This window comes from Nicotiana tabacum, chromosome 1, assembly GCF_000715075.1.
Source record: "Nicotiana tabacum cultivar K326 chromosome 1, ASM71507v2, whole genome shotgun sequence".
Lineage (NCBI taxonomy): Eukaryota > Viridiplantae > Streptophyta > Magnoliopsida > Solanales > Solanaceae > Nicotiana > Nicotiana tabacum.
The window spans coordinates 20,649,577-20,675,106 of record NC_134080.1 but is presented as its reverse complement, the minus strand read 5'-3'; positions in this window follow the sequence as shown (position 1 = coordinate 20,675,106).

Here is a 25,530-nt window from a genome sequence, read left to right as displayed (position 1 = left end):
TGGTGTTGGTTTTGGTTTAGGGCTAGGGCAAGTGTAGCATGCACTGACTGCAGTGAAGAAAAGGATATTGAATACAAGAAAGAGAGCAAGTGACTTAGCCATCTTGCAAGATTTGCTAACAAAAGAGAGATTAATTTAGAGAAATTAATGTATTGAACTCTCTGATGATGAAGAATGTATAATATGGTTGGGTTTTTATAGGCTGCATGTATAAGGAGGGAGATTAAAAGAATGATAAGAGAACAATTTAATCCATGTGTAAGTCAGGAATTTAGGCTGGCAAAGAATTAGCATATATTTGGGTAGATCTAGGAAGCATGTGAAGTAGGAAAACAAGTTGCCATGTTCCTCGCTGAGTTCCAATTATATCCAGGAATTTTAATTGTTTTATTTCGTTCTCTTAATAATATCTTATAAATATACCTGCACTTTGTAACCCGTGAATTTCCCCTGCTTGTGTAAATCAGTACTAATATGCTTTAAGGCTTTGAAAATATTTAACAAAATGAAATAAATTAATTAGGGGCATGACAACTTCCATTTATAGGTTAATCGCTCGCTTCGCTTCTTCAATTAAGATAATGAAAAATGGTCCACCAATATCGTCTAAGCCCAACGTGAGTTGGAATTAATGGGGACTGAATATCCACGTCTACTGCATGCATATATACTCCCTCCTGTCCACAATAAGTGACTAATTTACTTTATACACATCCATTAAGAAAATATTAAATTCTAGACAAAAATAATTAGTGTGACTAAACTACCTTTAATTAAATGTTACAGCATAGTTATAGTAGCACTTACTTCTCTTCTCAAATGTGAGGAGTAAATGACTTTTTAGGGATACGTAAATAAGGGTAATTTTAAAAAAATAAATTTAATTTTTTCTTGATTATATAAATGGACACTTATTTTAGACCAAAATAAAAAAGCAAATTGATCACTTATTGTGGACCGGAGGGAGTAAAACATAGTAATACCCATATTAATTGTTTTAGTGAACTAAAATGTAAGACTATAAATTAATCTTATTATATTTAGTCCTTTGGAAAATTCACATTTAGTTGTTGGTTCTTCTATCCTAATTAATTAGTAGTCATGATATTGCAAAAGACAGTCTAATTGTGCATGAAAGTCAAATTAAACACTTAAAGTTTGATCGGAGGTAGCAGAAGAAGCTAAAAAATGCTTCTTTTTTTAAAACTTAAGAATTTGGAGATACCAATTGAAGGATCGCTTATAGGTGTTCGTAACACGCAGCGGAAGACAATAACAATCCTAGGCAGATCTTTTTATGTTTAAAATTTATTTACAAGTCAATAGATCAGATCTAAGACGTACCTGGTGAAAAGAGTCTCGTTTCAAAAAATCTTCGATAGTGCGAAGACTCTATGCGTATCCACACCGAGACTGATCCTTGCTATCAACTCTTTGATCAATGAAACCCGCGAACAAATTGAACAAAATATTGTGTTGAAATTTTTCACAAAAATCTCAACTCAATGTTAGAAGAACAAGAAACACTTTTCTTGCAATTGTATTTTCTCTCTTGGCTTTGTATTGCACTCTCACTTTCACAAAGTGGGTTTTCTTCTCAAGAATCAGTGATCCGGCAAATTTTCTCCATCACCCTTTATATAGCATCACCTACAAACCTTTTTCCTATTTGGTTGAGGTAATGATTTACTTAGGGTAAAAGTTTATTCCAAAAATAAACTTCATGGAATATTTTATATGGAAATTCGTAATTCCATCTAATTGGCATCATGACTGCCGATTTCAAATCCAATTCCAATTGGAATTGAAGTATCATTTAATGCATTATATTAAAAAGGAATATCAATCCCATTCTTAATGAGATTGAAGCGAGCTCACAACGTTCTTTGGCAATCCAATCCTAAATTGGTTTTTCCAAGTAAATCTTCATCATTAATATATTATATACATCCCATATAAATTAAATAAATAGAAACTATATATATCACATATATATTTTGACCAAGAGATAATTTAATTTTCTATTCCAAATAGAAAACTTCAACTTGTTCACAATATTAATTATATCTTCTGTGCTAGCAAAAAATATAATTAATATTTCATTTGGACTAACTAACTAAATTTATTTGACTAATTAAACTCTTTAATTTAATTAACAAATAATAAAGTAATTAGTCCTTTAGCAAAGATCGGAACACTCGTTAGTGTGCGACCCCATAGGTTCAATACTAAATCGGTAGTAAATTGACCACATCAATATACTAATCAAGGGTGACGTCTAGCAACACTCCTTAACGACCGGATAGCATGAAGTATAAAATTTACTCTCAAGAACCAGTAGAAGAATAATGTAGTAATTCTTTCTGTCCTTATAGCTCTGGATCACCCTAGGATATGGTTCAACTGTCAAATCCTAATAGGCGACCAACTATGTGTTCATGCCAAATATAATCGACCATTGAATGACCTAAGAAACTCTTTTCTTCTTTTCATTCAATTGCCCTGGACAAGGTCTTAATTTGGTCGTTTATAATTTATGACAACATGGAGCTTAAACTCATTACCAAGAGTTGACAGATTCCATCTTGATCAATCACTAATTCTACAAGCATTTAATCATACCCAATATCCTTTCAACTATCGCCCTAGGGCCATAAGTGTCCGGTATCAAAGCACAATAAATAGCTTATCAATTACTATGACGATCTTAGGTCAAAGGAAACTTTTACATCACATCCTTCAAGAGAATATCCTATTGACAGTTTATGGTAATTCTAACCATTAGGAATTATCCAATGAGTTGGTTCAATGATCATATCTCTATATGCATCATCTATCTATGTAATTTAGTTAATGAGATCAACTAATTTTTATCCCGTAAAGACGATTACATAAATATTGATCTAACCGGATTACTAATGTCCAAATTAATAATCCTACGATCAAGAACAAATTTAGATTAAATTATAAGAGACTTTGCTCTCATTATCATGATCTCTATCACGATGACAAATCCCAAAATTTAATCAAGGACCTTATCAAATTAATCAAACAATTAACAATAACTATGATAAAAGAATGCCATATAATTTTATATCAAATAACGTTCACAAAAATATGTTCAAATAATCAAATATGATATTGGATCTAGGGCATATCTACTATATCCCTAACAATCTCTCACTTGTACTAGAGGCAATCGCTCTTGTACTTCATTCCCAATTTCCACTTGGGCTTGTCAAACTCCTTTGCGCCAAGAGCTTTACTGAATGGGTCTGCAGCATTTTCTTTTCCATCAACCTTTTGAATCTCGAAGTCTCCACGTTCAATGATCTCTCTTATCAAGTGATACCTTCGCAGAACGTGTTTGGACTTTTGGTGTGATCTTGGTTCTTTTGCTTGAGCAATGGCTCCAGTATTGTCACACAACAGTGGAACCGCACCTTCTATTGAAGGAACCACACCAAGTTCAGTTAAGAACTTTTTCATCCATACAGCTTCCTTAGCAGCTTCACTAGCTGCTATATATTCTGCTTCAGTCACTGAATCAGCTACTGTAGCTTGTTTGGAACTTTTCCAACTCACTGCACCACCATTTAAGGTGAATACATAACCAGAAATAGATTTGCTATCATCTCTATCTGAAGAGAAACTTGCATCAGTATAACCTTCAAGTTTCAACTCAGAATCTCCATAGATGAGGAATTGGTCTTTAGTCCTTCTTAAGTACTTAAGAATGGTCTTCACCACCTTCCAATATTCCTCACCAGGATTTGCCTGATAGCGGCTAGTCACTCCAAGTGCATAAGCCACATCAGGACGTGTACATGTCATGGTATACATACTAGCTCCCACTGCACTAGCGTATGAGATCCTACTCATGCGTTCTCTCTCTTCAGGTATTTTAGGACAATCCTCCCTACTGAGAGTAATTCCAGTGCCTATCGGTAGATAGCATCTTTTGGAATTATCCATATTATACCTCTTTAAGATGGTATCAATGTACAAAGACTAGGAAAGTCCAAGCAGCTTCCTAGATCTATCTATATAGATCTTTATTCCTAATATATAAGCTGCTTCTCCCAAGTCTTTCATGGAGAACTGTTCAGATAGCCAAATCTTGGTACTTTGCAATGCCGGTATATCATTCCCTATGAGCAATATATCATCAACATACAACACTAAGAATATAATTGTGCTCCCACTAACCTTTTTGTACACACAAGGTTCTTCTTCGCATCTAACAAAATTGAACTTTTCAATTGTCTTGTTAAATCGAATATTCCAACTTCGAGAAGCTTGCTTTAATCCATAAATGGATCTTTGTAGCTTATAAATTTTATTATGATCAGACGGAGATGTGAAATCTTCAGGTTGTGTATGTACACATCCTCTTCTAGATCACCATTAAGGAAAGTTGTTTTCACATCCATTTGCCATATTTCATAATCATAGTATGCTGCTATAGCAAGCAAAATCCGAATTGATTTGAGCATTGCCACAGGAGAGAAAGTCTTGTCATAGTCGACTCCTTCTTTCTGATGATATCCCTTGTCAACAAGACGGGCTTTATAGGTCTCCACCTTTCCGTCTGCTCCAATCTTTTTCTTAAAAACCCATTTACAACCTATAGGTTTTATATCCTTTGAAGGTTCAACTAAAGTCCATACTTTATTTTCCTTCATAGATTCCATTTCGGATTCCATGGCCTTTTGCCACTTCTCATAATCAGAACTTTGTATAGCCTCTTCATAGGTCTTAGGGTCATCATCATTATGATCAACCTCATTTGATACATCATCTTGTACCAATAAATTTAATCTAGTTGGTACATGACGTTCTCGTGTAGACCTTCTAAGAGGTACTTGTACAACCTCTTCACCTTGTGCTGGATTTGGTTGTTGTTCAATTTGGTTTAGAACTGGTTCATTAACCTATTCTTGAACTTCAGTTAGTTCTTGAACTTCAACCGTTGAAGATGGCAACTTCCTTGGCAACTTTAAAACATCCAATAAAGGTTCTTCAACTTGGGTCTCATGATCTTTATATTGTGTTGATTCATTAGTTTCTTGAACTTCATCAAGTTCTATTTCTCCATTATAATTTCCTTCTAAAAGAAATTCCTTTTCCAAAAAGGTTGCTCCTCTGTCCACAAATACTTTATGGTCAGAAGGGTGATAGAAATAATATCCCATTGTTTCCTTGGGATACTCAATGAACCTACACTTATCTGATCTTGAGTCAATTTTATCAGACTGTAGTCTCTTAACATAAGCTGGACAACCCCAAACTTTAATATGTTTAAGGTTAGGCTTATATCCTTTCCATATCTCATATGGTGTTGTAGAGACTGACTTAGTGGGAACTTTATTAAGTAAGTATGTTGCTTCTTCCAAAGCATATCCCCATAAATTTATTGGAATATCAGTGAACCCCATCATAGATCTCACCATATCTAATAAGGTTCGATTTCTCCTTTCAGACACACCATTGTGTTGTGGTGTTCCTGGAGGTATCCACTGTGAGAGAATCCCATTCTCTTTGAGATATCTGGTAAAATTTTCACTAAGATATTCTCCACCTCTATCAGACCTTAGTACTTTGATACTTTTACCAGTCTGCTTCTCAACTTCACTACGGAACCTTTTGAACATTTCAAAAGATTCAGACTTGTGTTTCATAAGATACACAAATCCATATCTTGACATATCATCAGTGAAGGTGATGAAGTAAGAATATCCACCTCTAGCTTGAATTTTCATGGGCCCACAAACATCTGTATGAATTAGTCCCAATAATTCAGAAGCTCTTTCTCCACTTCCAGTAAATGGAGATTTGGTCATTTTTCCTTTGAGACAAGATTCACAAGTTGGATATGATTCAAAATCATACTTGTCAAGGTACCCTTCCTTGTACAACTTGTTAATTCTTTTCTCTCCAATATGACCAAGCCTACAATGCCAAAGGTATGTTTGATTTACATGATCATCTCTTTTCCTCTTAAGACTTGAAACATGCATAATCGAATTAGTATTCACATTTGGTAAGACATAAACGTCATGTTGGAGGTAGCCATTCACATATAAATTTTCACTATAATAAATAGAGCAAATACCATTGCCTATATTTATGCAAAAACCACGTTTATCTAACATAGAAGCTGAAATTATGTTCCAAACAAATTTAGGAATATAATAACAATCATCCAACATAAGTACTTTGCCCGTAGGCATTATTAAAGAAATTGATCCTACAGCTACGGCCGCAACTTTTGCACCATTTCCAACTTGTAGATTAACTTCTCCTTTCTTTAGCCTCCTACTTACCTTGAACCCTTACAAAATATTACAGATGTTATAACCACTGCCAATATCTAATACCCACAGTGAAGAATTAGTAGTAGCTAAAGAAACCTTGAAAATATTTTTCATTAATGTCTCACCTTGTTTCTTGTCCTTTAGTGTTGCAAGATACTCCTTGCAGTTTCTCTTCCAATGCCATTTCTTCTTACAGTAAAAACATTCAGCATCATATACTGGCTGCAAGATCAAATCTTCAGAAAGCTCTTTACCAAGCTTGTACCCCAACTTCTCATGTTCTTCAGTAAGAACGATCATATGATTGACAAAGAGTCCAACTAGAGAGTTTTCAGTGTCCAACTGTGTATCAATCATCTTCTTAAGATATTCAATAATTGCAGTTTGATCCATATTCTGATGTTTCCTCTGGAGTTCAGAACTCATAGAAGCGAGAATGATGTGTTTAATAACAAGGCATTCTTCCAAGTATTTCTGATAAACCTTGGTGCCTTGAACATCATTCTCTGGTAGGATTATCTTTGCAGGCTTATTAATCACATCAATGAGCTTTTCATGCATGATAACAATTCTCAAATTTCTATACCAGTCATCAAAGTTTGATCCTACCAACTTGTTGGTCTCAAGTATTTCGCGCAGTGATATAACAGACATATTGAGAAATCTAAAATATAGAAAAGAAAAGGCAATAATATAAGAACATATTTGCATATATCATAAAGACATGGACTTTTATCTAAATGATATTTCCACTAATTATTTTAAACTATTTACCCTCATTATAGTTTACGAAATCTTTATTTCTATTAGTGGAGTAAAGGAATCCTTTAACAATATGTATGAGCCCCTTGGAAGTCAAGTCGTTTCTCACATATATTTTAAAGGTAGGTACTCTTACCAATTGTATCCCCATACAATTTTCTTAAATAGCTCTATGTCAAATAGTCCTCTGGTAGTCAGGACGATCCTATTGGCATAATTGAGTTCAACCATCATGATAGCAAAGAACTTATTAAATTTTATACTCCCCCGGGTGGTCCAGAAATCTAGTGTAAAATTGAATAATTCTTTCAATCCATACATCTAATGCAATAAATAATTTTAACACATTCTCGAACTATAAGTCTCCTGGTAGTCAGGCCGCTCCTTATAAAAAAGAAATAAGTAAAATTATTTACCTTGATGGATAGCTCTATAATAAAATATCTTATATTTTATTATTTAAGAACTCAAATTTTAGTAGGAGGGAATTGTTACTAAAACAATTTTTAATAACATGAAGATCAAATCTTTTATAGCATGTGAATTTAGTTCAAGTTGTCTACGTGCTTAGTCCTAAAATAATTTACATCACATGTAATAAATAATTCAAAATTATATAATGAACAAGTACGTGACATAAAAACGAAATTCAACATCTTCTAACATGTTTATCTTATATATCACATATATCACAAAAATATAATCCATGCCAGAATATTATTATTAATTAACATATCATGAACTAATAACAATAGAATCATATAACCTATTATAGATTCCCGTCATATCTAATACAAAATTTTAAATTCAAGTTATGAACTATTTCAATAGTCATATGAATACATATTTTATCCACAATAAAATAATACCAACATTCAAGCGATTTGACTATTGCACAAGACACATGTGTTATGGTTTGAACTCTTCAAATATAATATTAAAATATTTTGTAAATAAATTTTAGACACAATAAACCACGACACTGATACCACTGAAGGATCGCTTATAGGTGTTCGTAACACGCAACGGAAGACAATAACAATCCTAGGCAGATCTTTTTATGTTTAAAATTTATTTACAAGTCAATAGATCAGATCTAAGACGTACCTGGTGAAGAGAGTCTCGTTTCAAAATTACCATGGTTAGCGGCACGTCGCGTACAAGAAAACACACAACCATGCTATTTTTAAGACGAACATGGCAATTATACTGAAATTCTAGAGCATTGCTCAAAAGAGCAAGCCAAAAGATGTCTCAAAAAAGCTTGATAAGGAATTTACACGTCTAGGGACGTCTGGGGTCTTTCAAACCTTCTTATTACAGATATTAAGGAGTAAAATGAGGGAAAGATTGATATTACGGTTGGTTCCCTTAATAATTAAGTGCGCTGCACATTGGGGAGGAGTGAATGGGAAAATACTTAACCGCATTCAGCAGTGGTGAAGTTAGGAATTTCTCCGACGGTATATTCAAATTTGAAAGAAGTGAAAAAAATTTCAACAAATGGTGTTTAATATGTGTTATATACCTCTAAAACATAATATTTTACCTATATATACAATGCAATTTTTCGACGAAGAGTCGTCATTGACCACCCTTATGACCATGTATGTGGCTTCGCCACTGGTACTAGATGTTTACACCAACTTAATAAATACATGACATATATCTTCGCAAACTTGATTATCACAAAATCATATTTACATCCTAGTTTATCATTAACGATAATAAATATTGTATGATTTGATAAAAGCATCTAATGCAAATAAATTCTTATCGGAGTAGTACATGTATAGCGAAACAATACGTTCCTTATACTTGCATTTCTTTGCCAAAATATTTGGATTCATTTGCAAAAAAAAAAAAAAATTGCATACGTAAGTAGTAATTATGACTTGTTAAGTCTCGTATACACTTGGTTCTAGCCTATAGGAGTATTCTATATGACTATTGCTTCTCTCTTGTTATTTTACCCATTTGGTAGTTAAAAATATCTTATTATTTGCTTAATGGTAAATGTGTTATGATTATTTACACAAGTTGATCTATATTGACACGAGTTTAATTTATATCGTTAGTGCATATTTTTCTTAAAATATGAAATTTGTAGCTTGAATAAAAAACAAATTATTTTTATAATATATATGTAAAGGAAATCTGATGATGTAAAAATTTCTTACCCGATAATGTATATAAATTATAATTGGTGAATTTTCGTGTGATTGTTGCAAATTAATTTGACCCGTCTCACATATTTGGCATAGAAAATCATGATTTTTTAAGAGTGGTCATCTTGATATGACTAGTTGTCAAAATGTTATTATGAAACATCATATAAATTATTTTCCTCTACCATACAAGATGTAAGCGAAGGAAACCGGACTAATAACAACGAAATTAATGAGGAACCGATATATATTCATTTCGTCATAAGCTTTGCTTTTTTAAATTCAATGAGGGATTAAGACATAAGAGAAACTCTTCCTCGCTAAATTAGGTCATGTTGGACGTGTGTAAACAAAGTCCATGGAAAGTACAACAATAATAACAACGACTCAGTATAATTCCACAAGTGGGGTATGGGGAGGGTAATATGTACGCAGACCTTACCCCTATCCCGAAGGGTAGAGAGGCTGTTTCCAGGAAACCCTCAGAATATTATAAATAGTTGAATACTCTAATGGTGTGAGACCTTTTGGGAACACTGTACGGTCTTGACCAAAAACAGATAATATTACACTATGTTAAAAGTATTTTTGGGCTATTTTAGCCGAAAAATAGGCGAATCATCTCCGGCTAATGCCTCACTGCAATTTTAGCCCGAAATTATAAGTTTATTTTTCTTTGGTTAATACTTTTCGAGGAACCGCTCCTCATTAATAATCTTTAGCCCAAATAGAAATACTAAAATAAATCAATTAAAAGAAAAAAGATGCCTGAGAAAACGCCCACACGAAATCTTGTTAGGTATTTCTCCAAATCAAGGCTCCCAATTCTTCTTTCCCGCACCACATTGGAACAGACGCCGGCAAAATCCAAATCAAGAATCTCAATAATTCAATTCTGTTGCCACCCTTTCTGGTGAATACAAAACAGAGGCTTTTGCAGTTTAATTTGCCACATTCCTATAAGTTCAGTTTTTTTTAAGCTTTTTGTGATTTTGCATGGAAAATTGGAAATCACTTTTCATTTTTTCCGTTTTGATCTGCTTCCCTATATGTATGTTTCTGACATCCTAAGTGTCCATGATGTTCCAAACAAAACATTTAGCATAGTCAACTCCCAACTGCTGCTTTTTCTCCTTTGCCATATTATGATATTAATATTGCTCGCAGCATTTAAATATTTGTCATGGAACCAAATTGCTCGGGAAGCCATTCTAAAGCAACTAGATTTCCTGAGTAACAAACTAGTAGCACTTCCTTTTTGTTTAAGCACTAATTTAGATTTAGAATGTGATTGTCCTCTTCCCATCTCATATTTCCTTCTTTTAAAATGAAATGGAAACCAAAAAAAAAAAAAGGTTTCTAACTTGGATGATTCTCTCAATTATGATTTTCTAGCAGTATTTTTGCTGTTTTGCCTTAGTTGTAGCTAGTGGCTGTTAGCTGAAGTGGACTAGAATGAGCAAATTATGTTTTTAAGAAAGCCACCACAAGGTGCTCGATATATGTCCTATGAGACTAAAGAAGGAATAACCGTGCCCAAACAAACAAAAACATGTACATCATAGTTAGAGAGGCATATGAATACTGCACAAAATCATACCAAGAAATATGGTATTTATTTCTAAAGGGCACAGTTCACACACACAATTGGCCGTACAAGAGCACTTTCCAACAATTAGCAATCCAAAAAAAAAAAAAAACACAACCTTGCACCTAACGAGAAGTTTAATGCAGGAGATAAATCGAACATCACAAACTGCTAAATAAATGAAAATCAAAAACCAACTTCAGAAAGACAAAAAAAAGTCAGAAGCATTTAGGGACAAGTGAATCCCTTTGGAGCCTTCTTACTACAAACATTGAGCAGTAAGTTAAGGGAAATAGGGAGATTAAGGTTGATGCCCAAAATGTTAGCCTTAAGGGCAGTGCAAAGGCAGACAGCAGCCTCCAAGTCCACAAGATTCCCAATAAGACTGCAGCATGGTTTTACCGGGGGAGTTCCTAGGGTAACATTCAGCAAACCGTTAAGCACATTAGCGCAACGCCTAGTTTTAAGGCATCAGTTGGGCATTTTCCACCTTGAGAAGAAGGAGGAGGGGGGCATGGCTTTGGCTTTGGTTTAGGTTTAGGTTTAGGGCCAGGGCAAGTGCTGCATGCACTCACTACTGTGAAGAAAACGATATTGAATACAAGAAAGAGGGCAAGTGACTTAGCCATCTTGATCTCAAAGCTAGTGCAAGAATAGTTAGCTAAAGAGATAACAGAGAAATGTTTTGAACTGAGATGATGAAGAATTAAAAGGTCAATGGCTGGCTTTTATAAGCTGCGTGTATAAGGAGGGAGACAAAAGAATGATGAGAAAACATTTTTAAAACCATGTGTGTAAGCCCGGAATTTTAGCTGGCTAGAAGCATATTTTGGTAGATCTTGGAGGTATGTGAAGAAGGAATTAATTCTGGTTTCCATGTTCCATGTTGAGTTTCAATATTAAAATTCTAGTAATTGTTTTATCTCGTACCTTTATTGATGATATATTATTCATGCTGACAGTATAAAACATAATTATGTTATTGTAGTTTATCGCACACTAGCTAGACCCTTTAAAAAAAAAAAAAAAAAAAAAAAAAAATTCACCCTAGCCCTAGTGTTTCTTGGGTGAAAATATCATAGATCAAAATATAGAGAGTACAAGTAGTGGTTATGGCCTTACCTCTTGATGCGAGCTACAAAGTGGCAAATGGATAAGAGTGTGCAGCAAGACTACATATTGGCCAGAAGTAGGATAACTCCCCTTTACATGGATGTATGAAATGAGCTTTCAAAAGGAGCAAAAAGGTGCAACACTTCGAATAATACTGATACTCTTTCCTTCTTAGTCAGTCCCAAAAGAATGATATCTTTCTCTATTTAGTAATAATTGTACTTTAACTTTCTTACCCTTAATGAGATGATTTCTAACCAAACAATTTTTTATGGATTGTTTTAAACCACAAATTTCAAAAATTTTCATTTATTTCTTAAATTTCGTGCCTAGTCAAATACCATTACATAAATTGGGGCAGAGGAAGTAAAGTTATATGCATAATCAACAATGAGATAACCTTTTTTGGGTCTATTTCTAAAGGTTGGTAAACCAATTTGAGCTTGCTAGAGCCTACATGTCATGATTTTCATATAGGAGATTCATATTTGAACGTCAAAGTATGAAAGAAAATCCCCGTAATACAAGAATGCCAGAGCGTTACTCAATAGAAAACCAAAGGCAATCTGGGCAAACCTTCAAGGAAGGGTGAAGCCCTAGCCATCTAAGCTTAAATGATATTTTTAATTTGATATTGGCATACTATAGTTTAATAATCTAGTCAGGGGCTACACAAGAAAGAGCAAATGAAATCACCACAACTTTAATAAGATTAAAATTATTCTTCTCATGAATGTGGCCAAAGATCCCTACGTCAAATTATTGTAGTTAGTAGTGTTTTCTTGTGTCTATACTCACTAAACTACTCTTGTTTATTTATTGAAAAAAATATTTCTATTGGAACCATCTCTTGTACCAAGTATAATTTAGAACATGGGAGCTTGATTCTGGTTGGATTATATTTGGCGATATTTATCTTTTAATTGACGATTTATTTTGCATCTGGACTTGTAAGTCTTCTTAATGGTAATACTATGCCAATAAAACATATATGTAGGTTTGTATAATTTAATTCCGTCACAGTAATCATAAAAGAAGAGAAAGCATGTGTATTGTGAACTATGACAAGTATATTACTCTATTTGGTCCATTTTATGTGGCATTATTTTCTTATTAGGGCATATAAAGGAATTGCACGTTTCTAAATTTGAAAATAATTAATTTTAAACTCTCCATTTTACCGTTAATGACATGTTTTTATAACTACGGAAATCTCATAGCATATTTTAGACCACAACTTCCGAAAGTTTGTCTTTTTTTAATTCTATTCCCCGTCGAACTGCGCCATATCAATTGAAAAGGGAATACTCCTTAGTTTTGGTGGTCAGTATTGACTCACAAGAACTGGTTTTGGTCCTATGACAACTAAAACTTACATCTGTTTGGACATTATGTGATGCGCAGGAAACAAATCCTTTCTTATAGTTCCAACACCATTAACTTTTATATAATTATACAGAGAAACTGATTACCTTAATCTTATACTTGTTCTGTTCTGTAAAATTACCCCAAATGAATCTAAATGTTGCCTGCAAAATATGATTAGTAAGGTTTTAACAAGGGGGAGTGTTACAAAATATGATTATGGTGGATGTCCATAACCACCAATTGAGTAATACCCACGGCTCTTCTCCATTATCTTCATAACTCTCATTACTCTAATACTTATGGAGTTATGGTTGTAACTCTCATACCTCCCCCTTAGATCTCAAATGCTTAATGGCATATTTATGTAATTCTTTTGGTATACCTTTATATAGTACTATAAATAGAGGATAATAAGTCATTTTGTAACATACTTGGAAAACACTTGATGAAATAAGAATCTTTCATCTCTTGCTCCCTACATTCTTGTTCATTTAATTATTTTATATTGTTACTTTGAGCTAAGTTTCTTAACAGTACCCATTTTTTAAATATTTTTTTAACTTTTACCCACGGTTTAAACAACTTCACGCATTTTTTTCCCTTCTCCTTCGGGTAACAGTGCTTTTATGTGGTGTTTGTAAAAATATTTTAAGGTGATTTATGATGCTTTAGAGTGGTCAGCTGTTGTAGCATTTTATTTTTTACTATTGCTTAGGGTTTCTTCTTTTTCTTTTCTTAATTGCAAAATGGGTTCGTTAGATTTATTGTTGTTTTGACAAATTGATGATTGAGGTTTGTTCTTGATGATATTTGGAGGTTATGTTTCAAATCTAAGCTTATTTGGAATAGATTTAGGTATTAAATCGTATATTGGATTGTTAAAATTCGAAGAACAAATTTCTGATTTTGGGTTATTTGCACTTCATGCCTATTTTGGCCTTAAGTGCATGAAAACGTTGGTCGCACATCAGACTTTCTAGCCTTAAGGTCATCTGAAGTGTAATTTTTTCACTTTAGACTATTTTTTTTTTAACTTTAGACCCGACAAGTCTGAAGTTGATCGTAAAGTGGGTAAGCTTGCAAACTTTTTTGAAAAGTAGGTATAGGTTCGATTGTGATCCAAAAATGGAGTATAGATGCAAAAACCCCAAAAATGGTCCACCAAGGTAGACTAAGGGTGTGTTTGGTGTAATGGAAAATGTTTTCGTGGAAAATATTTTCCAAGAAAATGTTTTTCGTGAAAAATATTTTCCAAGAAAATGTTTTCTTGGAAAACAAGTGGTAATCTTTGTAAGCACGTGATTTTTGTCCTATATGAGAATTACTCCCAATGAAGTGCAAAATAAAATTATTTTCCTTGGTGTGCAATTTTGAGAATTTTTGTGACATTTTTTGGATAACTATTTGTATTTGTCTGTGCATGTTTATTTGTTAAATTAATAAAAAATACAAAAATATGTCGCATTTTGCATGTAGGATTTAATTCTACAATTGTTAGTAATTAAGTTTGTTTTACAAAAATTAAAAATTACAAAAATAGGTATCTTTTGCATTTTTAGCATTTAATGTCCAAATATACAATTTTATGCTTAATTATTACTTAATTGTGCGTTAATTGTTATTGGGAGTTAATTTGCGCTTTTATAACTTAATTTAGTTCTTAATAATAATTTAAGGATTTTTAGAATTTAGTTTTAGAAAAATAAAAGAAGAAAAGAGAGCAAAAATACAGAAAAATCGGATTGGGCCACTTCTTCAAATTTCAACCCCAGGCCCAAACAATTGTCCATCCTTCCACACGACCCGGTCCATTTCAAACCGGGTCAACCCAATCCATAACCCAACACCCCCTATCTTGCATTTCAAAAAAAAAAATCTAAAAAACAAAAAAAAAACATCCGCCCCCCTCCCTATCTTCTTCTTGTCCAAAAAGCTCAAACACACAACCATGGCTTCCCCAAGCCCCCTCCAATGGATGCCTTAGCCTCCCATGGCTGCCCTTTACCCTCCATTCTCACGTCCAAACGACCCCTCACGGCTTCATCTTCACCCTCACCATGGACGACCCAGCTGCGTCTTCATCTTCTCCTTCTTCTCCAAGCTTCACCAAGCTCCATCCATGGCTGCCCCCTCACACCCCAGCCTCCATGTCCAGCCATAAAAACGAACCTTACTGCTGCGTCGTCTTCACGTCGTTCGTCACCACCATGACCGCCTTTCTCGTCGTTGTCTCCTCCATGGCGAGCTCAAGCTCGTCCATGGATGCTTCACCATCTCCAGTAGCTCCCCCCGCCTCCAACGAGCCAGCCTGCTCCATCGACACAGCCGGACGACCACCAGTCTTTCGTCGACGTCCAGCTCCACAGTCGACGACCAGCAGCTATAACGATCATCCATCTCCATCCACCAACAACCCAGCCCCATCGTTCATGGCTGAACGTCCACCATGACAGCCCAGCAGCCCACGACAACCCAAGCCATGGCTACCCCATCACAGTCATCATTCACCCCCAGTCCCGCCTCGTCGTCGTAGCCCGTCGTTTGTTCGATCTATTGGTCTGCAGAGTGTTAAAGGCTATTAAGGTCCATCTCATCTCCCTTTCTCATTTTTAGGATCTATATGCGAGTGAGATAAGAGCCGCTAAAATCTGTTTAAATGTTATGGTTTAAGGAATTCGAATTTCTTCTTAGTTGAATCTGGGTTGTAAAAATTAGATTTTTGTTTAATCGAATTTGAGTTTGATTGGTTTTTCATTCGTGATTATTAGTTGTAAAATGTATAGTATCTTTGCTAATATTGAGTTGGTTCGGATGATTTCATTTTGTGTGATGTTTGGTTTCCTTTCTTGTCGATTGTTCATCATTTTCTTGCATATGAAGTTAGTTTGTTTTCATTCAGTATGTTGGCAGTGTTCATTTGTTCTTGTTTAGGCTTAATCTAGAAGTGTGTTAGTTTAGTCATGCAATATTTATTTTGATGATATTTGGTCTGAATCGAGTTTCATAGTTTAAGTTGTGATTTGAGTTTGTTGAATCTTTTCATTTATGTTCATACTTTGTTTGATTGATCTTGAATCCGAAATTAGTATAGTTTGATCTTCTCGATTGTTGATTATCATTTTTGATTATTTCTTCAGTTTGCTTCATGATTTTGTTTAGTTTTAATATAGGAATTGTTGGTTGTAAAGTTGTTAGATTTTAAGTTCAAATGATTATTGAATTTAGAAATCTGAATATATTTGTTTGTTGTTGTTGTTGTTGTTGTTGAATCTGAAAGTAGGTTTGTTTGTTGTTAAAGATGTTGTTCAATCAAGATAATTTTAGTTGTTTCTTTGTTGTTCATCATTTAGTTTGAATTTTGTTGTTGAACATTGTTAGAAATTGATCATATTGGCTATATTTCGGTTAAGATTGATTAGGTGAATTGGTTATAGCTGATGGGGGTAGTTTGGTAATTTGCAGTACGTTCAGGGGTAAAATGGTAATTGCAATAAGGTCGGAGGGGTAGTTTGGGAATTGAACATTTTGGATAATTCTTTATGTTAAGCATGGGGGACAAAATGTAATGGGGTGGGGTTTGATATAATTGTTTAATATAAATGGGGAACAAGACATAATGTAGTGGAGGGGAATATGGTAATTGTTTATGTTAGGCATGGGGGACAAGATGTAATGAGTTGGTTTTGATATATTTGTTTAATGTAGTGGGGGATGAGTGGGAAGATAATGAGTTTGGTAGGAGAAAATGTGGTTTTATTAATGGATTAAAGGGTTTGGGATGGAAAATAAATAGAGAAACTTGATCAGATTTTGAGAGGGAGTTTTTAGAGGAGAATAAGAAAAAAAACGGACAGATAGAGAGAGAAAAAAAAAGAATTGGATATTTAAGAGAGAAAGAAAAATTCCGAAAAATATTAAAACTTTCAAATAATAAAAAAAAATAAAAAAAAAAATCTTCTGCTTTCTTTCATTGTTTGAAATCAGCATTAATTGTGGTTGTTTCATCAAAGCTTGAAGCTTTTGTTTTGGGATTACTACTCCACCGGTTTGCAAACTCTGTTCCTGGGTTGTTACTGTTGCTGGACTGTTGTTGTTGTGCTGTATTATTATTACTGCTGCTGATTCTCATCTTCATCTTCTTTTGTTTCCAATACCAGGTACACGACTGTAATACTAGCTATTGCAAGCTAATAATGTGGAAGCATGAATACATATGAAGAATGAAATTTTGAAGTTTTAATTTCGTTTTTCTTTGTTCCTTTTGTTGATTGTATTTAAGCTATTTCATGTATTACTGAATAATAATTGGAATAAGAAAAAATAACATAAGTTAGTCTTTAACGAATCGGTTTGGTAAAACGGGTTAATTCACTAGTTGTGAAGGTTTCAAGATTATCAACAGTAGGTTAATCATGAATAAGTAGCTAAATTTAGCTAAGGCATGAATTTAAATTAAATTTCGTAAATTAGGCATTAAGGCATGATTTGAGTTCAAGCAAGATTAGAAGAACGTTTAAGTCTAATAAACTTTCTAATAAGCTTTAGTAATTATGGTTAAATCTAGTTTCAAATGGTTGTGAATAATCTCAATAATTATTTTTTATAACAATGCTGAGTTGTATTTGATTCTTTTGGATATTAGTTGTCGAATTTTTATTTTATTTATAATTTCGAAATTTTGAGTAAAATTCCTTTTTTCATCAATATTTGTATTAATCTAGCAATTAGCATGCCATGTTTTCTTAAAATAATAAAAAAAGCTAGTAATTAATTAGGATTTTCTTTCTTTATTTTAGAGACTAATTTTTATAGAAAAATGTAGTCGCTTTAAGATTTGTCCATTTAAAATAAATGAGATGAGTCTCGCTTAATAAAATGTATAGATTGTGGGGCCTTCAATAAATGTACATTTAATTGCTTAGAATTCGGGAGGAGCCGTTTTAGCAAATTTCACGGCCCTACCCAAAACAATGATACGCTAGTTGCTTTAGGCGCGTATTTAATAATGTTATCTTCTTAAACTCGGGTGCGTATTTCATGCAACCCATATCCAAATCCCAAAACATTGAATAAAAATGTGTTCCGGATTGCGGTTGCATTTCATGTGACGTAATCCAAAGACATGTTTTAAATAATGTTCACATTCTGGTAAAAATAATAATAACAATTATGAAAGCGGTAAAAAGATAAAATTTGTACATAATTTCATATTTGTATAAAATCAGATAATCAAGCCGAATATAACAGTTGAGCGACCGTGCTAGAACCACGGAACTCGGGAATGCCTAACACCTTCTCCCGGGTTAACAGAATTCCTTATCCGGATTTCTGGTATGCAGACTGTAATATGGAGACATTCTTTTCCTCGATTCGGGATTAAAATTTGTGACTTGGGACACCCTAAATCTCCCAAGTGGCGACTCTGAAATAAACAAACAAATCCCGTTTCGATTGTCCTTTAATTGGAAAAAACTCCTTCACCCCTCGCGGGGGCGGAAAAAGGAGGTGTGACAGCTCTAGCGACTCTGCTGGGGAATTAGACTCAGAACCACTAGTTCAGGGTTAGAAATTCGAGCTTAGATAAATTGTTATATTTGGTTTTATCTGATTCTGTTACATGATATATGCCTAATGTGCTAAATGATGTTTTTACCGCTTTAATATTTTCTGAATTGTGTATATAAAACTGCTACGAAACCCTTCTTCTTTCTGAGTCTTCTGAATTTATGGTGCACACGTGTGCGTGGCCCACCTTTCTATTAGAAGTCATACCAAATAGAACGAAGTTGGGACAAGTAACTAGGCCGGGTAGACTTTCGTGCTCCCGGTATGTTGCCCCCACTTCGGCTCAAGCTGTCCACTTGGGTAAGCCAGGGCTAGAACAATATGCCTCAGGTTTTTCACTTAGAATAACTCAGCTTCATGCCGGATCCCTAGTAGGAACGTTTGTTTGCATCACGTGCATTTGACTTTGGAGGCTCAACACAGGGGTTGGGTCTGTCTAGGACAGGTGTACCAAAAATGAAAATGACCATCCTGATGCATCTTACTTACTGCTACTTGCGCATTTATTTGATTCGGACTTGTGTGTTGACTGACTTTTGAATATCAGGAATAATATTTTGAAATTGAAAAAATAGCGGTTAGGGAACTGATTGTTTATTTTTTTAAAAAAAACCCAATGCCCAAATACTGTCAAAACTCTGCCGAAATTTTGAGAAAATGAAAAAAAAATGCTTTATTAGTTTGTTTTACTAAAAGCAAAGGAAAAAAAAAAGTCGTTGTTGTGTCTCGTTTTCAAAAATAGAAAAGGAAATAGTTTGCCTTCCCATGAAGCCTTCCCATGAAAAATGAAAATAAAAAATGGTCTTGTTTTTTTTAAAAAAAATAAAAATATATATAGTTTGTTTTATGCCCGAACTACGCGGGTTTGATTCTCACCGGATGTGAGATACGTAGGCAACCCTCATCGGGTCCAACCCCTTTTTGCTAAAATAGCCAAAAATAAATTTAAAAAAAAAACATGTCAAAATTTTAATTCTGTCATAAAGAAGTCGGGTGATGCTGTTTTGTCAAAACATAACCGAATGTTCCCGAAAAGAACGCCGGAAGGCTGACTTTGCATAAACAGCCACCTTTGGGTCATTTTTTAGGATTTTTGCCCAGTTGACCCACATAGCCTTAAAAATCTTCGTCCCCGAGGCACTGAAGGGCCGTGTTTGCAACACCCGATTTTTATTGTAATTTGAAAAGAAAAAAAACAAAGAGTCAGCGGTCAGGTGAATACCGTTTGGGTTTTTAATCAAAAATAAGCCGAGCCAGCTTCGGCCGCGTCTTAAACCGTTCTTGCCGAAATAGCCTTAGAGTATCTTTCCGTTATCGAAAGGCTATTTTCGTAAAAGAACGGACAAGTTTGTAAAGTGTCATAAAATAATCCTCCCCGACCTCAAAATTCATGTGAAATTTGGAAGTGGCCACATTTGCAAGAATAACCATTTGGTTGCATTTGTCGAACAGAGAAAGGGAGCTGGCCGTTTGTTTTTGAGTTTGTAAAACTTTTGATTAGAATATGTAGGTCGTTTGATTTTCAAGTTTGTAGGTCATCTTTAAACCTTTGAGACCCAGTTTGTTTTTATTATGAAAATTGATAATTCAAAAAAAAATGTTTCATTGTTGTTACCTTTCATTGGTCCGAACTACGCAAGGTCTGATTCATGCGTGGTCATGATACGTAGGCAATCTCCATAAGATTCGACCACAACACAAAAAAAAATGAAAAAAAAATTGAAAAAAAAATTGAAAAAAAAAAGAAAAAGAAAGAAAAAAGAAAAAAGAAAATGAAAAAAAGAGAGGAAAAGATGTTGTTAATAATGAGGACCGACTGAGTCCATTTTAACCTGTTGTTTTGAATCACAAAGAAAGAAGGTGGTTGGTGTGTGGTAAGCCGGAACTACAGGATCCAAAAGCACACTTTGCGGGGATCAAGCCTGATGACAGAAGCATTCGAATCCTATTGGGGACTTGTTGACGGAGGTTGATGATATTGAAGCTGGTAATGGTCTTGACAATACTGATGCGAAGCTCAGTGGCTAAGATGCCAATTTTGATAAAGTGAGAGGACGCTCTGTTCCTTGGTTAGCAAGAGAGAAGCTTTTGGTGGCTTATTTTGTTGTCATTTCTGTTGTCCGGATTATTCTTAGGGTTGTAATCTGGATATTGTCTTGTGTCAAACCTTCTTATCTTTCCATTTTGTCATAGCGGTTTGTTTAAGTTTTGTCCAAGTTGTTTTAGGATTTTATTCTGGTTTGTTTCGTTTGTTTTGTTATTCAAACCATTTCACCGGTAATCTAATGCAAAATCCAGTCTTTTATTATTTCCAGTTTCCTTTTTGTTTAGTCCTTTTATCATTTTTATTCAACGCCGATTCTAGTGACATGACATGCGCACACAGTTTGGGCCTAATCTTAAAAGTTAATCATAAAACCCTGGGAAGGTGATCAAAACATTTAAATAAAGACGGTTTGAGAATATTTGGAGCTCGAGTCATGTGGAACTAGGGCAAGTTAAACACAAAAAAAACCGTTAAAAGCAAGATTCGCCAAATTGGCATGAGGGTCGTTCATGATAACGAGACTGAGAGCGTCGCCCAATGGTTCTTTAGAAATGACAAACGAAAAGCAAATGTTGAATATAATTGTCAAAGTCCAGCACCATCGGAAGAGGCTACGAATCTTTGTTTAAATGTGTTGTTTGCACTGGGCATGTTTCGAAGGCTGGAATGACGAAGACATTTTGTTCTTCTACCTAAATACTTTATCCTTTGTTACCCCTTTTGAGCCTTATTTATTTTTCTTTCGTACCCCTCGTTCGGAATCAGTAGCAACGACTAGAAAACGCAAGCATGATAGGAAAAAAAAGAGAAAGAAAGAAAACAACAAAACGAAAAAAAAAGAGAAAAAAAGAAAAGAAAAGAAAAGAAAAATGATAACAAAAAAAAACAAAGGAAAGTGAAATGAAAACAGAAGAACTGGGAACTACGTTCGACCTGATTCCTCAAAGAGGATACGTAGGCGCCTCACGGCTCGGTCATGGTGTAATAAAAATTAATAATAATAAATAAATAATCCCCAAGCAAGAAACTGGGGTAAGGATTGCGCTTGCTGTAAGCAAATATGGTTCCGAAGGTTGTAATTTTGAACCCCAAATTTATTTTGTTTTTTGTCGAGCCTTTAATACCCTTTCTTTCTAGCCCTATCCAAAAACCCACATTACGGTCCAAAGAAAGACCTTCTGATCAGTCTTCAAAAGATGCCAAGTCATACAAATGTGAGTCTTACCGGTGAACATAACACTCTGTTCCACAGCAGAGAGGACTCTAATCCCCAGCAGAAAGAGTCATACCGGCAACACTCCAAATCCCCAGCTGGAAAGTGATACAAATGAGAGAGTCTTATCGGTGAAAGTCTTTACGGAAACCATAAGGCGATGAAAGCTGAGAGAAAAAAACTAAAATGAGAGAGGCTTGATAGTGAAAACCCTTCGGGCACTACAAGTCAAATAAGATTAAAAATCAGATGAGGAATCTCCAAGTGAAGATTGAAAGACGATTGACGGTAGAGGATAGGCCACATGTGCATGTCATGATTATTAGAGTCGGTATCTGCGTTTGATAGGTTTTTATTTATAGTTTCTTTTGTTAAAGAGTCATCTTTTTCCTTTGTCTTTTTATTCTGTTCCCCTTTATCTTTTCCTTTCATAGAAAATTCCCCAGTAGAGTCTGTTTGGTCAGAACAAGTGAGAATTGACTTCAAAATAGGCCATCAACTTTCCAATCATCCAAGATGAGATCTGACTAGTACATCCAAATGGTATAGTCAACAAGGAACAAGCGCGAGGCCAGTGTAAAAAAAAGATATCCCCAGCAAAAGGGAATTGACAAAAGGATTGACGAGTGTCAAGAGGGATACCCTTGCCCAAATCAAAGGTTATAAACCTCAAGGCCAAGGCCCGTGGACAAATCAAGAAGAGCAATGAGCATGATTTGGGAAATTCATGCGAGACTAAAAGGTCGGGGAAATGCCAGTTTCTGAGCTATGCCACAAAAGAAGAGGGATATCCCCAGCAGAAAGGGATTATCCCCAACAAATAATATCATCCCCAACAAGTTGTGGAACGCACAGCAAGGAAGGAGAAAGGGAAAACCATCCCAGTAGGAGTATCACAACCAACCACCACGTTTTAAACTAACAAATTTTGTTTGATTTGAAACAGGTAAAGGAAATGGCATTGATAACGGAAATGCATGCCACAAGAAAGATTATCAAACTGGGGCAGGAAATTTTCCTTCCATTTAGAAACTTTTCTGGAAGTCAGGTACTCATTCAAGGAAGAATAAAGATAACACCAGCCTCAAGGGAAGTGGTCTTTGAACTGGTGTTATCCCCAGCAGTGTTAAAAGAAAGAAAATAATGAGTTTTAATAAAAGGAGTTGTATCCCCAGCGGACAGAACCAAAGAGATGAAACTGGTGTTTAGAAAAAGCAAAAGTCATTATCATCCCCAGCAGCTTCCAGAAGAATGAAGCATCGATTTGAAGGGATAAAATTCCCCAGCAGCGTTATCCTCAACAACGTTATCCCAAGAAGATAACACTTTTATCCCCAGCAATGTTGAGAGAAAATAAAATAAAAAAAATTGAAGGAGGGGAAGAAAGGAGACTCCCCCAGTGGTATTATCCCCAACAAGCAAGAACAAAGCAGCGCAAAGGAAAAAGAAAAGAAAAGAAAAAATTACAAAGGTAAGTTTCTCAAATCATTGATCTTTACATTTTCCTCCTAGGATAAAAAGTCCTAATCTGATGAATTTCCCTCCCGATACAATCTTAGTCCGATGAAATTTTCTCCTAAGATATCAAATCTTAGTCCGATGAATTTTTCTCCTAAGATATCAAATCTTAGTCCGATGAATTTTTCTCCTAAGATAGAAATCTTAGTCCGATGAATTTTTCTCCTAAGATAGAAATCTTAGTCCGATGAATCTTTCTCCTAAGATCACAACAAAATGGACCTAGTTTGACGATTTATCTTCTAGAGTCACAATCTTGGTCCGATGGAATTTTTCTCCCAAGATAAGATATCAAATCTTAGTCCGATGAAATTTTCTCCTAAGATACCAAATCTTAGTTCGATGAATTATTCTCCTAAGATAGAAATCTTAGTCCGATGAAATTTTCTCCTAAGATATCAAATCTTAGTCCGATGAATTTTTTCTCTTAATATCACAACAAAATGGACCTAGTTTGACGATTTATCTCCTAGAGTCAAAATCTTGGTCCGATGGAATTTTTATCCCAAGATAATATAATAAAATATTAGTCGGATAATTTGAAAAAAGAAGAAGTTTGAATTTGAAAAAAAAGGGAGTCATTTCTTTTTTAGTTTTCTTAAGATTATCAATGTTCAGCTGTTGTTGAAGTCAGGAGCCAACCTAAAGAAAGGAATGACATTTTATTTTTAAAGTTGTTGTTGAAGTCAGGAGCCCGTCTGAAGAGAGGAATGTCGTTTTATTTTTAAAAAGTTTTGAAATCAGGAGCCCGCCTGAAGAGAGGAAAGGCGTTTTATTTTTAAAAGTTGTTGAAATCTCGCCAACCTAAAGAAAGGAATGACATTTTATTTTTAAAGTTGTTGTTGAAGTCAGGAGCCCGCCTGAAGAGAGGAATGACATTTTATTTTTAAAAGTTGTTGAAATCAGGAGCCCGCCTGAAGAGAGGAAAGGCATTTTATTTTTAAAAGTTGTTGAAATCTCGCCAACCTAAAGAAAGGAATGGCATTTTATTTTTAAAGTTGTTGTTGAAGTCAGGAGCCCGCCTGAAGAGAGGAATGACGTTTATTTTAAAAGTTGTTTGTTTGAAGTCAGGAGCCCGCCTGAAGAGAGGAAAGGCGTTTTATTTTTAAAAGTTGTTGAAATCTCGCCAACCTAAAGAAAGGAATGGCATTTTATTTTTAAAGTTGTTGTTGAAGTCAGGAGCCCGCCTGAAGAGAGGAATGACGTTTATTTTAAAAGTTGTTTGTTTGAAGTCAGAAGCCCGCCTGAAGAGAGGAATGGCGTTTATTTTAAAAGTTGTTTGTTTGAAGTCAGGAGCCCGCCTGAAGAGAGGAAAGACGTTTTATTTTTAAAAGTTGTTGAAATCTCGCCAACCTAAAGAAAGGAATGGCATTTTATTTATAAAGTTGTTGTTGAAATCTCGCCAACCTAAAGAAAGGAATGGCATTTTATGTTTAAAGTTGTTGTTGAAGTCAGGAGCCCGCCTGAAGAGAGGAATGGCGTTTATTTTAAAAGTTGTTTGTTTGAAGTCAGGAGCCCGCCTGAAGAGAGGAAAGGCGTTTTATTTTTAAAAATTGTTGAAATCTCGTCAACCTAAAGAAAGGAATGACAGTTTATTTTTAAAGTTGAAGTCAGGAGCCCGCCTGAAGAGAGGAATGGCGTTTTTATTTTTCAAAGTTGTTTGTTGAAGTCAGGCGCCCACCTGCATAACGAGAGGAATACTTTTCAGTCTTATACTGCAGATCTTGAAAGCAATAACCCCACCGGAAGGCAGAAGGTTACAATAAAAATCCCCACCACCGGGAAGCAGAAGGTTGCAACAAGAGGTCCCAGCACAAATTCAAGCCCATGAGTCAAAAGGAAGAAAAGACGCGTCTTGAAAGAAGCGGCCT